General features: G+C 48.2%; 2 non-coding genes and 5 pseudogenes across 2 annotated transcripts; all 7 read left to right on the top strand.

The window, feature by feature from the left end:
* The first annotated feature begins 3,021 nt into the window (after positions 1-3,021).
* On the top strand, positions 3,022-3,140 carry LOC149369298 (5S ribosomal RNA; annotated as a pseudogene).
* A 548-nt stretch (positions 3,141-3,688) lies between these two features.
* Positions 3,689-3,807, top strand: LOC149369297 (5S ribosomal RNA; annotated as a pseudogene).
* Positions 3,808-4,354: 547 nt separating this feature from the next.
* Positions 4,355-4,473, top strand: LOC149369296 (5S ribosomal RNA). Its single transcript, XR_016287527.1, has one exon. It is a non-coding gene; the product is annotated as a 5S ribosomal RNA (ribosomal RNA).
* Positions 4,474-9,844: 5,371 nt separating this feature from the next.
* LOC149369295 (5S ribosomal RNA) lies at positions 9,845-9,963 on the top strand (annotated as a pseudogene).
* Positions 9,964-10,512: 549 nt separating this feature from the next.
* LOC149369294 (5S ribosomal RNA) lies at positions 10,513-10,631 on the top strand (annotated as a pseudogene).
* Positions 10,632-11,178: 547 nt separating this feature from the next.
* LOC149369293 (5S ribosomal RNA) lies at positions 11,179-11,297 on the top strand. The gene has a single exon (XR_016287526.1). It is a non-coding gene; the product is annotated as a 5S ribosomal RNA (ribosomal RNA).
* A 5,374-nt stretch (positions 11,298-16,671) lies between these two features.
* On the top strand, positions 16,672-16,790 carry LOC149369292 (5S ribosomal RNA; annotated as a pseudogene).
* The last annotated feature ends 446 nt before the right edge of the window (positions 16,791-17,236 follow it).

The raw sequence follows: 17,236 nt of genomic DNA, 5'->3' as shown, positions 1-17,236 counted from the left end.
AGCGAAAGTGCTGTTTTCTTGAAAGAAAACATTGAAAAGTATTCACTTCAAGACGTAGCCCAGTTTGCAAAGGGCGGAATGAGGCGTCATTATACACATTTTCAAGGGTGTAGTCATGCTAGGCTAGATAGAGCTTACGTTTCCCTTGACCTGGCGGCAATTTGCGATAACTACATCGTCGAACCGGTTACGTTTAGCGATCACTGTTGTGTCATATTTACCATTGGCAGGAATGTGACACCTCAAGCGAAATTCAGCTGGGACTTGTGGAAACTGAATGCAAAGTTACTAAAGGACGATTCGTTTGTTTTAGAAACAAAGAACGTGTTAGAAGAAGTTCGGTTGAATTATGGAAAAAGTTGGGCAGAAAAGTGGGAGGAATTCAAAATTGATGTCAAAATGAGGGCTATTGAAAGGTCCGTAGAAATCAAGCACGCTGAGAAAGCGAAACAGAAGAACCTAAAACAGATGTTGAAAGAATTAATTACAGAGGAAAATAGAGCTCCGGGACTATACAGTGACCTTATCAGCGAAGTTAAAGCAAAGCTTGAGGTTATCGATGCGACATTGTTTCAGGGAGCTGCAATTCGTGCACGAGCAGATCGCTTGCTGGCAGATGATATGCCCAGTAGGCGAAATTTGACGACAGAAAAAAGATACGCTAGAAGAAAAGATATCGTAGAAATTGAAAACAAAGGCATTCTGACAGACAATCCCAAGGCGATAAGGGAGGCTTTCAGTGAGCATTACCGTGATTTGTTCGCTTCCAAATCGGCAGATGTACAGGCCTTTCAGGATGAATTTTTAAGTCTGTTACCCCGACTGACCAGTGAAGACACTGACATCCTGTCTGCCGACTTATCAACAGCGGAATTGGAATGCGCTATTGATGAGCTTCACTTGGGGAAATCGCCAGGTACTGACGGGATAACAGCAGAATTTTATAAGGCGTTCAAACGTGAAACTGCTCTCATTTTGCAACGCGTTTATGAAGAGTCATATAGAACTGGTATTTTACCACCGTCGTTTTCTCGTGCACATACAGTACTTATACCGAAAACTGACAATCCTGCTCAGCTTAAGCAAGTTACAGGTTATCGGCCGATAACGCTTACTAATGTTGATTATAAAATTTTTATGAAAGTATTAGCCAAACGTTTACAATCAGTTATCGACATCTTGGTTGGCCCCCACCAGACATGTGGAATTCAAGGGCGGACCATCTTCACGAATGTTCATGTCACTCGGAGTATACTGGAATGCTGTGACGCTGACTTTAGGCGAGTCGCAATGTTGCAAATTGATTTAGAGAAGGCATTTGACCGTGTATGTCATGACATTCTTTTTAAAATCCTTGAACATGTCTGTGTTGGAGAAGTTATTTTAAAAGGGGTTAAAATGGCCTATAGCAACTGCACCACGAATCTGGTTGTTAACCGAGAGCTCACAGACAGAATTGCCGTTAGAGCATCCGTGCGGCAAGGCTGCCCAATGTCACCGCTACTTTTCGCTCTGTACCTGGAGCCACTTTGCCGAAATGTCATAAATAACAGCTGTATTCGTGGTTTCGAACTGGAAGCATGTGAAATTAAAGTATTGGCTTATGCCGATGATGTGGCAGTTTTCTGTAGTGACCACAGCAGCATAGAACATGCGATGTCGGTTGTTCGTAGATTTTGTGATGTAACCAATAGCGTTGTTAACCTGGACAAGTGTGCGGGCCTTTGGCATGGGAATTGGGCATCAGCGCCTTTGTTTCATGCAAGTGTAAAATGGTCACATGTTCCTTCCAAATACCTAGGTGTACCTCTTGACAAGTATCGAGATAACGATGACTTTTGGAAGGAGAAAATTCAAGAACTCTCCACGCGTGCACAGAAATGGTCGGGGAAGGAACTGTCTGTATTCACGCGCGCAAACATATGCAATGTATATCTGGTTTCAAAAGTGTGCTATTTGTTGCAGGTCCTTTCATGCTCTCGACTTAGCATTCAAAAGTTTCATCGTCTCTTCGCAGTTTTTGTTTGGCAGTCCTCATGGGAGAGGACTAAACGTGATAATTTATTTCTGCGTTTGAGAAAAGGGGGTCTTTCCTTGCCACACTTGTACCTGAGGCAGGTGGTGTCAAGATTTCTGTTTCTTCGAGATCAACGCGACCCTTTCCTGCGGACATTTATTCAAGTGAGGCTTTCTTCGGCTTTGCCAAACTATGTTATTTCCAGTGTGGACGGGATGAGATACAGTGCAAGTAGGTTTTTGAAAGAAGTGGTCTCTGCTTTCCGGTTTCTGAATGCGCGCTTCAGTTTGGAATATCTTTCTAATGTCACGCGTAAGAAATTGTTAAAAGATTTGCTCGACTCTGTCTTCCCAGAGCCAATCTATCGATCTATGTATAGTGGAGGCCAAGCAGGAAATGTTTTAAAAAGAGTACGAAAAATGTTGGTGCCAGCGGGTGTGAAGACGTTCTTCTTCAAGTTACACACTGGGACGTTGCTGGTTAAAACATGGATGGAGGAAAAGGGATTGTTTCTACCATGGGGTGCTGACTGCTTGTTGTGTCGCAAACCAGAGTCAATAGAACACGTTTTTATTGATTGCTGGGATGCGCTGCTCTTTTGGGACGTGCTCCAGCGTACAATAAAGAAAGACTTACCCCTAACGCCGTATGGGATACGATTCCTGGACATAGAGCCGGATCTTTATAAATATGATGTAATTTTCCTGCTTGGCCTGCACAGTATTTGGCGAAGCAGGATGGCTGTACGACACTGTGATGAAGATGCGCGTTCTGTCCGCGATTACTTCAAAGAAAACATATTTAAGCTACGTGAAGTGTACAAGGAGCTATGTTTTGGAGATGAAGTTATCGAGTTGATGGGAGAGTTGTGTTCCCTGAGACAGTTTTGATTTTCTCACGCGAGTGAAACACATGTCCGTTCTTGTTGTTTGAGTGTGCAGCGCAGAACATCTGTTTATGATCTGTTGTAATCTGTCAAAACAGGCAATAAAGACAAAAAAAAAAAAATCGGCCATACCATGTTGAATACGCCGGTTCTCGTCCGATCACCGAAGCTAAGCAGCATTGGGCTCGGTCAGTACTTGGGAGGGAGACCACCTGGGAACACCGAGTGCTGATGGCATTTCTTTTGCATTTTTATTCGCCCTTCACGTTTTTTTTTTTTTCTGTCATAGTTGCGCAGTGTCTCAGGCAACTATAGGAGGTGACGTTATTTTGTTATCGATAATACAATCTCATCGGCAACGTGTCCAACGTGTAGTACGTGCGGACGCGAAACTGTGGCAAAACTCGAAGCGAACCCGTGGCGTCTCGGCTGTCATTCTGACGTCTGCCGCGGCGGGTACACTGCAGATTAAACTCTAGCAAAGCCCCAAGATAGCTGGGAGGCCCAGTGTGCGCATAACACTGCGCAGAAGCGCACAATATGCGCCCACCGCACCATGCACCGCACCCACTGCCGGTCCATGTGTAAACAACACAGGCTCGCTCCCGCTGCTCTTTCCGTGCATGCCGCAGTGGTTTAGGTTCGCCAGAACGGCTGAGAAAAGCGCAGGGCAGGTAACTGCACGCTTGGCGGCTGTTGCCACGAGCGAGGGAAGTATCCATGCGCAGTTTTGCATCCTCGAGGGCCAAACACAGTACATAAAGACTCGGAAAGCACTGTCTCTCGCCATCGGCCATACCATGTTGAATACGCCGGTTCTCGTCCGATCACCGAAGCTAAGCAGCATTGGGCTCGGTCAGTACTTGGGAGGGAGACCACCTGGGAACACCGAGTGCTGATTCTTTCTTTTGCATTTTTATTCGCCCTTCACGTTTTTTTTTTTTTTCTGTCATAGTTGCGCAGTGTCTCAGGCAACTATAGGAGGTGACGTTATTTTGTTATCGATAATACAATCTCATCGGCAACGTGTCCAACGTGTAGTACGTGCGGACGCGAAACTGTGGCAAAACTCGAAGCGAACCCGTGGCGTCTCGGCTGTCATTCTGACGTCTGCCGCGGCGGGTACACTGCAGATTAAACTCTAGCAAAGCCCCAAGATAGCTGGGAGGCCCAGTGTGCGCATAACACTGCGCAGAAGCGCACAATATGCGCCCACCGCACCATGCACCGCACCCACTGCCGGTCCATGTGTAAACAACACAGGCTCGCTCCCGCTGCTCTTTCCGTGCATGCCGCAGTGGTTTAGGTTCGCCAGAACGGCTGAGAAAAGCGCAGGGCAGGTAACTGCACGCTTGGCGGCTGTTGCCACGAGCGAGGGAAGTATCCATGCGCAGTTTTGCATCCTCGAGGGCCAAACACAGTACATAAAGACTCGGAAAGCACTGTCTCTCGCCATCGGCCATACCATGTTGAATACGCCGGTTCTCGTCCGATCACCGAAGCTAAGCAGCATTGGGCTCGGTCAGTACTTGGGAGGGAGACCACCTGGGAACACCGAGTGCTGATGGCATTTCTTTTGCATTTTTATTCGCCCTTCACGTTTTTTTTTTTTTCTGTCATAGTTGCGCAGTGTCTCAGGCAACTATAGGAGGTGACGTTATTTTGTTATCGATAATACAATCTCATCGGCAACGTGTCCAACGTGTAGTACGTGCGGACGCGAAACTGTGGCAAAACTCGAAGCGAACCCGTGGCGTCTCGGCTGTCATTCTGACGTCTGCCGCGGCGGGTACACTGCAGATTAAACTCTAGCAAAGCCCCAAGATAGCTGGGAGGCCCAGTGTGCGCATAACACTGCGCAGAAGCGCACAATATGCGCCCACCGCACCATGCACCGCACCCACTGCCGGTCCATGTGTAAACAACACAGGCTCGCTCCCGCTGCTCTTTCCGTGCATGCCGCAGTGGTTTAGGTTCGCCAGAACGGCTGAGAAAAGCGCAGGGCAGGTAACTGCACGCTTGGCGGCTGTTGCCACGAGCGAGGGAAGTATCCATGCGCAGTTTTGCATCCTGGAGGGCCAAACACAGTACATAAAGACTCGGAAAGCACTGTCTCTCGCCATCGGCCATACCATGTGAGATTCTGCTTCTGGCTGCCCTGCTAGACGGACGCAGAAATGGCTCGCTCCGGGCGAGGTGTCGCAACGGCCTTTGTTGGTCGGGATGAATCGGTGTCTGGACCACCTCCTGGTTATCGCTTTCTGCTACCGTCACTGCCGGCTGACGAAGGTATGCGTTTGTGTGTTTTCTTGCACGGTTATACCTCGAATCGTCCGTATCGAATAGAGGACTTTCGTCAACCATTAGAAGATGCCGGCGTCCTTAGGGATGTCAGCGTCATTGGCGCTTACCAGATGAGCCACCTCTGGCTCGTGAGGTTCCGCACCCAGGAGGCGAAGGACGCTGTACTTGCGGCCGGGGGCCTGAGTGTGAAAGGCGGTTACTGTGCCATTATTGATCCCTGTCGAAAGGAGATCAAGGTGAAGATTCACTGGGTGCCATTTCACATACCCAGTGAGACTCTACGGAAGGCCCTGAGCGAGTTTGGGGAAGTGATGGAAATTCAGCATGAGGAATGGTGTGTTCCAGGATTTGAATCGGCGGAGTCGACAACACGTGTCGCTCGAATGGTGCTTAAAGAGGGAGTCACGGCGGAGGAGCTACCGCATCTTTTCAAATTCTACGGGGGCTCCGTCCTTGTGGTTGTGCCCGGTAGGGCGCCTGTTTGTCTCCGATGTCGCAGACGCGGGCATATCCGCCGCGACTGCCAGACGCCCCGCTGCACTAAGTGCCGAGCCTTTGGTCATGTCCGTGAGGACTGCATACGTACGTACGCCAATGTGCTAGGGGCGGCCTCAGAGGACTGTGATGATAAACAGGATATCATGGACGTTGAGGAAGCTGAAACGGCGGCCCCTGATGACCGTCCAAAGAAGAGTGCGTCTGGGGAACAGGGAAGCGTCTCCAACGGAAACATGGAAACTTCGAGCAAGACGCCGAACGAACAACGAGCTTTGAGCAACGCGACTGAAACGCCGCCGATGAGTGACCAGGCGTCTGCCATGAACGCCGAAGCGGAGCCAGTCGAGGATGAAAGGGCATCACATGACACCTTCGGTCCGGCTAAGCGTGCCAAGACGGTGTTGCCGTCCCCTTCACAACCTTCCACCGAGGTCAGGTCGCAACGCCTTGAGCGCCAGTGGCTCAGACCCACCGGGGCCAAGGGGAAGTATGTGCCTGAGTGTCGTTCATCGTCCGCGTCTCCCGTGCGCAGCGCAAGGAGCGCTGATTAATCGCCCCTTCTCGGAGGGTAAGGCGTACGCCTGGTAAGGGACTTGTACCTTTTTGTGCTCAGGATTTTCAGCATGGCTTGTCTTCCGTCAAATTTAAAATGCGGCACGTTAAACGTGCGTGGACTAGCAGCTAGACGTAAACAATGTCAGCTAAGGCGCCTGCTCTATGAGAAAGACCTGGACATTCTTGCAGTACAAGAAACAAAGGTAGAGAGTGCGAGCGCGACAGACGCTATGGTTGCGCAGTTCAAGCCGCGATATAACGTGCGTGCTAGTCATGCAGTGGGGACATCAGCGGGCTGTGTTCTGTTAATTAAGAACAGTCTTAATATCGAGGAACAAGCAGTGGTGTATTGCACGAGGGGAAGGTTTGTGTTCTGTGATCTGTTGTACGGGGAGGAATATTTGAGAGTTATCTGTGTGTATGCTCCTACGAAACCCCGTGAACGACTTTTGTTTTTCCAGGAACTATGTGCGTATCTGGAATGCAATAGACTTGTCATTCTTTTAGGGGATTTCAATTGTGTTCTCAGTGCAGATGACCGATCAGGCTCAACAGTCACCGAAAGCGAAAGTGCTGTTTTCTTGAAAGAAAACATTGAAAAGTATTCACTTCAAGACGTAGCCCAGTTTGCAAAGGGCGGAATGAGGCGTCATTATACACATTTTCAAGGGTGTAGTCATGCTAGGCTAGATAGAGCTTACGTTTCCCTTGACCTGGCGGCAATTTGCGATAACTACATCGTCGAACCGGTTACGTTTAGCGATCACTGTTGTGTCATATTTACCATTGGCAGGAATGTGACACCTCAAGCGAAATTCAGCTGGGACTTGTGGAAACTGAATGCAAAGTTACTAAAGGACGATTCGTTTGTTTTAGAAACAAAGAACGTGTTAGAAGAAGTTCGGTTGAATTATGGAAAAAGTTGGGCAGAAAAGTGGGAGGAATTCAAAATTGATGTCAAAATGAGGGCTATTGAAAGGTCCGTAGAAATCAAGCACGCTGAGAAAGCGAAACAGAAGAACCTAAAACAGATGTTGAAAGAATTAATTACAGAGGAAAATAGAGCTCCGGGACTATACAGTGACCTTATCAGCGAAGTTAAAGCAAAGCTTGAGGTTATCGATGCGACATTGTTTCAGGGAGCTGCAATTCGTGCACGAGCAGATCGCTTGCTGGCAGATGATATGCCCAGTAGGCGAAATTTGACGACAGAAAAAAGATACGCTAGAAGAAAAGATATCGTAGAAATTGAAAACAAAGGCATTCTGACAGACAATCCCAAGGCGATAAGGGAGGCTTTCAGTGAGCATTACCGTGATTTGTTCGCTTCCAAATCGGCAGATGTACAGGCCTTTCAGGATGAATTTTTAAGTCTGTTACCCCGACTGACCAGTGAAGACACTGACATCCTGTCTGCCGACTTATCAACAGCGGAATTGGAATGCGCTATTGATGAGCTTCACTTGGGGAAATCGCCAGGTACTGACGGGATAACAGCAGAATTTTATAAGGCGTTCAAACGTGAAACTGCTCTCATTTTGCAACGCGTTTATGAAGAGTCATATAGAACTGGTATTTTACCACCGTCGTTTTCTCGTGCACATACAGTACTTATACCGAAAACTGACAATCCTGCTCAGCTTAAGCAAGTTACAGGTTATCGGCCGATAACGCTTACTAATGTTGATTATAAAATTTTTATGAAAGTATTAGCCAAACGTTTACAATCAGTTATCGACATCTTGGTTGGCCCCCACCAGACATGTGGAATTCAAGGGCGGACCATCTTCACGAATGTTCATGTCACTCGGAGTATACTGGAATGCTGTGACGCTGACTTTAGGCGAGTCGCAATGTTGCAAATTGATTTAGAGAAGGCATTTGACCGTGTATGTCATGACATTCTTTTTAAAATCCTTGAACATGTCTGTGTTGGAGAAGTTATTTTAAAAGGGGTTAAAATGGCCTATAGCAACTGCACCACGAATCTGGTTGTTAACCGAGAGCTCACAGACAGAATTGCCGTTAGAGCATCCGTGCGGCAAGGCTGCCCAATGTCACCGCTACTTTTCGCTCTGTACCTGGAGCCACTTTGCCGAAATGTCATAAATAACAGCTGTATTCGTGGTTTCGAACTGGAAGCATGTGAAATTAAAGTATTGGCTTATGCCGATGATGTGGCAGTTTTCTGTAGTGACCACAGCAGCATAGAACATGCGATGTCGGTTGTTCGTAGATTTTGTGATGTAACCAATAGCGTTGTTAACCTGGACAAGTGTGCGGGCCTTTGGCATGGGAATTGGGCATCAGCGCCTTTGTTTCATGCAAGTGTAAAATGGTCACATGTTCCTTCCAAATACCTAGGTGTACCTCTTGACAAGTATCGAGATAACGATGACTTTTGGAAGGAGAAAATTCAAGAACTCTCCACGCGTGCACAGAAATGGTCGGGGAAGGAACTGTCTGTATTCACGCGCGCAAACATATGCAATGTATATCTGGTTTCAAAAGTGTGCTATTTGTTGCAGGTCCTTTCATGCTCTCGACTTAGCATTCAAAAGTTTCATCGTCTCTTCGCAGTTTTTGTTTGGCAGTCCTCATGGGAGAGGACTAAACGTGATAATTTATTTCTGCGTTTGAGAAAAGGGGGTCTTTCCTTGCCACACTTGTACCTGAGGCAGGTGGTGTCAAGATTTCTGTTTCTTCGAGATCAACGCGACCCTTTCCTGCGGACATTTATTCAAGTGAGGCTTTCTTCGGCTTTGCCAAACTATGTTATTTCCAGTGTGGACGGGATGAGATACAGTGCAAGTAGGTTTTTGAAAGAAGTGGTCTCTGCTTTCCGGTTTCTGAATGCGCGCTTCAGTTTGGAATATCTTTCTAATGTCACGCGTAAGAAATTGTTAAAAGATTTGCTCGACTCTGTCTTCCCAGAGCCAATCTATCGATCTATGTATAGTGGAGGCCAAGCAGGAAATGTTTTAAAAAGAGTACGAAAAATGTTGGTGCCAGCGGGTGTGAAGACGTTCTTCTTCAAGTTACACACTGGGACGTTGCTGGTTAAAACATGGATGGAGGAAAAGGGATTGTTTCTACCATGGGGTGCTGACTGCTTGTTGTGTCGCAAACCAGAGTCAATAGAACACGTTTTTATTGATTGCTGGGATGCGCTGCTCTTTTGGGACGTGCTCCAGCGTACAAAAAAGAAAGACTTACCCCTAACGCCGTATGGGATACGATTCCTGGACATAGAGCCGGATCTTTATAAATATGATGTAATTTTCCTGCTTGGCCTGCACAGTATTTGGCGAAGCAGGATGGCTGTACGACACTGTGATGAAGATGCGCGTTCTGTCCGCGATTACTTCAAAGAAAACATATTTAAGCTACGTGAAGTGTACAAGGAGCTATGTTTTGGAGATGAAGTTATCGAGTTGATGGGAGAGTTGTGTTCCCTGAGACAGTTTTGATTTTCTCACGCGAGTGAAACACATGTCCGTTCTTGTTGTTTGAGTGTGCAGCGCAGAACATCTGTTTATGATCTGTTGTAATCTGTCAAAACAGGCAATAAAGACAAAAAAAAAAAAATCGGCCATACCATGTTGAATACGCCGGTTCTCGTCCGATCACCGAAGCTAAGCAGCATTGGGCTCGGTCAGTACTTGGGAGGGAGACCACCTGGGAACACCGAGTGCTGATGGCATTTCTTTTGCATTTTTATTCGCCCTTCACGTTTTTTTTTTTTTTCTGTCATAGTTGCGCAGTGTCTCAGGCAACTATAGGAGGTGACGTTATTTTGTTATCGATAATACAATCTCATCGGCAACGTGTCCAACGTGTAGTACGTGCGGACGCGAAACTGTGGCAAAACTCGAAGCGAACCCGTGGCGTCTCGGCTGTCATTCTGACGTCTGCCGCGGCGGGTACACTGCAGATTAAACTCTAGCAAAGCCCCAAGATAGCTGGGAGGCCCAGTGTGCGCATAACACTGCGCAGAAGCGCACAATATGCGCCCACCGCACCATGCACCGCACCCACTGCCGGTCCATGTGTAAACAACACAGGCTCGCTCCCGCTGCTCTTTCCGTGCATGCCGCAGTGGTTTAGGTTCGCCAGAACGGCTGAGAAAAGCGCAGGGCAGGTAACTGCACGCTTGGCGGCTGTTGCCACGAGCGAGGGAAGTATCCATGCGCAGTTTTGCATCCTCGAGGGCCAAACACAGTACATAAAGACTCGGAAAGCACTGTCTCTCGCCATCGGCCATACCATGTTGAATACGCCGGTTCTCGTCCGATCACCGAAGCTAAGCAGCATTGGGCTCGGTCAGTACTTGGGAGGGAGACCACCTGGGAACACCGAGTGCTGATTCTTTCTTTTGCATTTTTATTCGCCCTTCACGTTTTTTTTTTTTTTCTGTCATAGTTGCGCAGTGTCTCAGGCAACTATAGGAGGTGACGTTATTTTGTTATCGATAATACAATCTCATCGGCAACGTGTCCAACGTGTAGTACGTGCGGACGCGAAACTGTGGCAAAACTCGAAGCGAACCCGTGGCGTCTCGGCTGTCATTCTGACGTCTGCCGCGGCGGGTACACTGCAGATTAAACTCTAGCAAAGCCCCAAGATAGCTGGGAGGCCCAGTGTGCGCATAACACTGCGCAGAAGCGCACAATATGCGCCCACCGCACCATGCACCGCACCCACTGCCGGTCCATGTGTAAACAACACAGGCTCGCTCCCGCTGCTCTTTCCGTGCATGCCGCAGTGGTTTAGGTTCGCCAGAACGGCTGAGAAAAGCGCAGGGCAGGTAACTGCACGCTTGGCGGCTGTTGCCACGAGCGAGGGAAGTATCCATGCGCAGTTTTGCATCCTCGAGGGCCAAACACAGTACATAAAGACTCGGAAAGCACTGTCTCTCGCCATCGGCCATACCATGTTGAATACGCCGGTTCTCGTCCGATCACCGAAGCTAAGCAGCATTGGGCTCGGTCAGTACTTGGGAGGGAGACCACCTGGGAACACCGAGTGCTGATGGCATTTCTTTTGCATTTTTATTCGCCCTTCACGTTTTTTTTTTTTTCTGTCATAGTTGCGCAGTGTCTCAGGCAACTATAGGAGGTGACGTTATTTTGTTATCGATAATACAATCTCATCGGCAACGTGTCCAACGTGTAGTACGTGCGGACGCGAAACTGTGGCAAAACTCGAAGCGAACCCGTGGCGTCTCGGCTGTCATTCTGACGTCTGCCGCGGCGGGTACACTGCAGATTAAACTCTAGCAAAGCCCCAAGATAGCTGGGAGGCCCAGTGTGCGCATAACACTGCGCAGAAGCGCACAATATGCGCCCACCGCACCATGCACCGCACCCACTGCCGGTCCATGTGTAAACAACACAGGCTCGCTCCCGCTGCTCTTTCCGTGCATGCCGCAGTGGTTTAGGTTCGCCAGAACGGCTGAGAAAAGCGCAGGGCAGGTAACTGCACGCTTGGCGGCTGTTGCCACGAGCGAGGGAAGTATCCATGCGCAGTTTTGCATCCTGGAGGGCCAAACACAGTACATAAAGACTCGGAAAGCACTGTCTCTCGCCATCGGCCATACCATGTGAGATTCTGCTTCTGGCTGCCCTGCTAGACGGACGCAGAAATGGCTCGCTCCGGGCGAGGTGTCGCAACGGCCTTTGTTGGTCGGGATGAATCGGTGTCTGGACCACCTCCTGGTTATCGCTTTCTGCTACCGTCACTGCCGGCTGACGAAGGTATGCGTTTGTGTGTTTTCTTGCACGGTTATACCTCGAATCGTCCGTATCGAATAGAGGACTTTCGTCAACCATTAGAAGATGCCGGCGTCCTTAGGGATGTCAGCGTCATTGGCGCTTACCAGATGAGCCACCTCTGGCTCGTGAGGTTCCGCACCCAGGAGGCGAAGGACGCTGTACTTGCGGCCGGGGGCCTGAGTGTGAAAGGCGGTTACTGTGCCATTATTGATCCCTGTCGAAAGGAGATCAAGGTGAAGATTCACTGGGTGCCATTTCACATACCCAGTGAGACTCTACGGAAGGCCCTGAGCGAGTTTGGGGAAGTGATGGAAATTCAGCATGAGGAATGGTGTGTTCCAGGATTTGAATCGGCGGAGTCGACAACACGTGTCGCTCGAATGGTGCTTAAAGAGGGAGTCACGGCGGAGGAGCTACCGCATCTTTTCAAATTCTACGGGGGCTCCGTCCTTGTGGTTGTGCCCGGTAGGGCGCCTGTTTGTCTCCGATGTCGCAGACGCGGGCATATCCGCCGCGACTGCCAGACGCCCCGCTGCACTAAGTGCCGAGCCTTTGGTCATGTCCGTGAGGACTGCATACGTACGTACGCCAATGTGCTAGGGGCGGCCTCAGAGGACTGTGATGATAAACAGGATATCATGGACGTTGAGGAAGCTGAAACGGCGGCCCCTGATGACCGTCCAAAGAAGAGTGCGTCTGGGGAACAGGGAAGCGTCTCCAACGGAAACATGGAAACTTCGAGCAAGACGCCGAACGAACAACGAGCTTTGAGCAACGCGACTGAAACGCCGCCGATGAGTGACCAGGCGTCTGCCATGAACGCCGAAGCGGAGCCAGTCGAGGATGAAAGGGCATCACATGACACCTTCGGTCCGGCTAAGCGTGCCAAGACGGTGTTGCCGTCCCCTTCACAACCTTCCACCGAGGTCAGGTCGCAACGCCTTGAGCGCCAGTGGCTCAGACCCACCGGGGCCAAGGGGAAGTATGTGCCTGAGTGTCGTTCATCGTCCGCGTCTCCCGTGCGCAGCGCAAGGAGCGCTGATTAATCGCCCCTTCTCGGAGGGTAAGGCGTACGCCTGGTAAGGGACTTGTACCTTTTTGTGCTCAGGATTTTCAGCATGGCTTGTCTTCCGTCAAATTTAAAATGCGGCACGTTAAACGTGCGTGGACTAGCAGCTAGACGTAAACAATGTCAGCTAAGGCGCCTGCTCTATGAGAAAGACCTGGACATTCTTGCAGTACAAGAAACAAAGGTAGAGAGTGCGAGCGCGACAGACGCTATGGTTGCGCAGTTCAAGCCGCGATATAACGTGCGTGCTAGTCATGCAGTGGGGACATCAGCGGGCTGTGTTCTGTTAATTAAGAACAGTCTTAATATCGAGGAACAAGCAGTGGTGTATTGCACGAGGGGAAGGTTTGTGTTCTGTGATCTGTTGTACGGGGAGGAATATTTGAGAGTTATCTGTGTGTATGCTCCTACGAAACCCCGTGAACGACTTTTGTTTTTCCAGGAACTATGTGCGTATCTGGAATGCAATAGACTTGTCATTCTTTTAGGGGATTTCAATTGTGTTCTCAGTGCAGATGACCGATCAGGCTCAACAGTCACCGAAAGCGAAAGTGCTGTTTTCTTGAAAGAAAACATTGAAAAGTATTCACTTCAAGACGTAGCCCAGTTTGCAAAGGGCGGAATGAGGCGTCATTATACACATTTTCAAGGGTGTAGTCATGCTAGGCTAGATAGAGCTTACGTTTCCCTTGACCTGGCGGCAATTTGCGATAACTACATCGTCGAACCGGTTACGTTTAGCGATCACTGTTGTGTCATATTTACCATTGGCAGGAATGTGACACCTCAAGCGAAATTCAGCTGGGACTTGTGGAAACTGAATGCAAAGTTACTAAAGGACGATTCGTTTGTTTTAGAAACAAAGAACGTGTTAGAAGAAGTTCGGTTGAATTATGGAAAAAGTTGGGCAGAAAAGTGGGAGGAATTCAAAATTGATGTCAAAATGAGGGCTATTGAAAGGTCCGTAGAAATCAAGCACGCTGAGAAAGCGAAACAGAAGAACCTAAAACAGATGTTGAAAGAATTAATTACAGAGGAAAATAGAGCTCCGGGACTATACAGTGACCTTATCAGCGAAGTTAAAGCAAAGCTTGAGGTTATCGATGCGACATTGTTTCAGGGAGCTGCAATTCGTGCACGAGCAGATCGCTTGCTGGCAGATGATATGCCCAGTAGGCGAAATTTGACGACAGAAAAAAGATACGCTAGAAGAAAAGATATCGTAGAAATTGAAAACAAAGGCATTCTGACAGACAATCCCAAGGCGATAAGGGAGGCTTTCAGTGAGCATTACCGTGATTTGTTCGCTTCCAAATCGGCAGATGTACAGGCCTTTCAGGATGAATTTTTAAGTCTGTTACCCCGACTGACCAGTGAAGACACTGACATCCTGTCTGCCGACTTATCAACAGCGGAATTGGAATGCGCTATTGATGAGCTTCACTTGGGGAAATCGCCAGGTACTGACGGGATAACAGCAGAATTTTATAAGGCGTTCAAACGTGAAACTGCTCTCATTTTGCAACGCGTTTATGAAGAGTCATATAGAACTGGTATTTTACCACCGTCGTTTTCTCGTGCACATACAGTACTTATACCGAAAACTGACAATCCTGCTCAGCTTAAGCAAGTTACAGGTTATCGGCCGATAACGCTTACTAATGTTGATTATAAAATTTTTATGAAAGTATTAGCCAAACGTTTACAATCAGTTATGGACATCTTGGTTGGCCCCCACCAGACATGTGGAATTCAAGGGCGGACCATCTTCACGAATGTTCATGTCACTCGGAGTATACTGGAATGCTGTGACGCTGACTTTAGGCGAGTCGCAATGTTGCAAATTGATTTAGAGAAGGCATTTGACCGTGTATGTCATGACATTCTTTTTAAAATCCTTGAACATGTCTGTGTTGGAGAAGTTATTTTAAAAGGGGTTAAAATGGCCTATAGCAACTGCACCACGAATCTGGTTGTTAACCGAGAGCTCACAGACAGAATTGCCGTTAGAGCATCCGTGCGGCAAGGCTGCCCAATGTCACCGCTACTTTTCGCTCTGTACCTGGAGCCACTTTGCCGAAATGTAATAAATAACAGCTGTATTCGTGGTTTCGAACTGGAAGCATGTGAAATTAAAGTATTGGCTTATGCCGATGATGTGGCAGTTTTCTGTAGTGACCACAGCAGCATAGAACATGCGATGTCGGTTGTTCGTAGATTTTGTGATGTAACCAATAGCGTTGTTAACCTGGACAAGTGTGCGGGCCTTTGGCATGGGAATTGGGCATCAGCGCCTTTGTTTCATGCAAGTGTAAAATGGTCACATGTTCCTTCCAAATACCTAGGTGTACCTCTTGACAAGTATCGAGATAACGATGACTTTTGGAAGGAGAAAATTCAAGAACTCTCCACGCGTGCACAGAAATGGTCGGGGAAGGAACTGTCTGTATTCACGCGCGCAAACATATGCAATGTATATCTGGTTTCAAAAGTGTGCTATTTGTTGCAGGTCCTTTCATGCTCTCGACTTAGCATTCAAAAGTTTCATCGTCTCTTCGCAGTTTTTGTTTGGCAGTCCTCATGGGAGAGGACTAAACGTGATAATTTATTTCTGCGTTTGAGAAAAGGGGGTCTTTCCTTGCCACACTTGTACCTGAGGCAGGTGGTGTCAAGATTTCTGTTTCTTCGAGATCAACGCGACCCTTTCCTGCGGACATTTATTCAAGTGAGGCTTTCTTCGGCTTTGCCAAACTATGTTATTTCCAGTGTGGACGGGATGAGATACAGTGCAAGTAGGTTTTTGAAAGAAGTGGTCTCTGCTTTCCGGTTTCTGAATGCGCGCTTCAGTTTGGAATATCTTTCTAATGTCACGCGTAAGAAATTGTTAAAAGATTTGCTCGACTCTGTCTTCCCAGAGCCAATCTATCGATCTATGTATAGTGGAGGCCAAGCAGGAAATGTTTTAAAAAGAGTACGAAAAATGTTGGTGCCAGCGGGTGTGAAGACGTTCTTCTTCAAGTTACACACTGGGACGTTGCTGGTTAAAACATGGATGGAGGAAAAGGGATTGTTTCTACCATGGGGTGCTGACTGCTTGTTGTGTCGCAAACCAGAGTCAATAGAACACGTTTTTATTGATTGCTGGGATGCGCTGCTCTTTTGGGACGTGCTCCAGCGTACAATAAAGAAAGACTTACCCCTAACGCCGTATGGGATACGATTCCTGGACATAGAGCCGGATCTTTATAAATATGATGTAATTTTCCTGCTTGGCCTGCACAGTATTTGGCGAAGCAGGATGGCTGTACGACACTGTGATGAAGATGCGCGTTCTGTCCGCGATTACTTCAAAGAAAACATATTTAAGCTACGTGAAGTGTACAAGGAGCTATGTTTTGGAGATGAAGTTATCGAGTTGATGGGAGAGTTGTGTTCCCTGAGACAGTTTTGATTTTCTCACGCGAGTGAAACACATGTCCGTTCTTGTTGTTTGAGTGTGCAGCGCAGAACATCTGTTTATGATCTGTTGTAATCTGTCAAAACAGGCAATAAAGACAAAAAAAAAAAAAAAATCGGCCATACCATGTTGAATACGCCGGTTCTCGTCCGATCACCGAAGCTAAGCAGCATTGGGCTCGGTCAGTACTTGGGAGGGAGACCACCTGGGAACACCGAGTGCTGATGGCATTTCTTTTGCATTTTTATTCGCCCTTCACGTTTTTTTTTTTCTGTCATAGTTGCGCAGTGTCTCAGGCAACTATAGGAGGTGACGTTATTTTGTTATCGATAATACAATCTCATCGGCAACGTGTCCAACGTGTAGTACGTGCGGACGCGAAACTGTGGCAAAACTCGAAGCGAACCCGTGGCGTCTCGGCTGTCATTCTGACGTCTGCCGCGGCGGGTACACTGCAGATTAAACTCTAGCAAAGCCCCAAGATAGCTGGGAGGCCCAGTGTGCGCATAACACTGCGCAGAAGCGCACAATATGCGCCCACCGCACCATGCACCGCACCCACTGCCGGTCCATGTGTAAACAACACAGGCTCGCTCCCGCTGCTCTTTCCGTGCATGCCGCAGTGGTTTAGGTTCGCCAGAACGGCTGAGAAAAGCGCAGGGCAGGTAACTGCACG

This window comes from Amblyomma mixtum, chromosome 1 (assembly GCF_055824585.1).
Source record: "Amblyomma mixtum isolate Tamu chromosome 1, ASM5582458v1, whole genome shotgun sequence".
NCBI lineage: Eukaryota > Metazoa > Arthropoda > Arachnida > Ixodida > Ixodidae > Amblyomma > Amblyomma mixtum.
The sequence above is the reverse complement of the archived record's forward strand: the minus strand, read 5'-3'. Positions and strand labels throughout refer to the sequence as shown.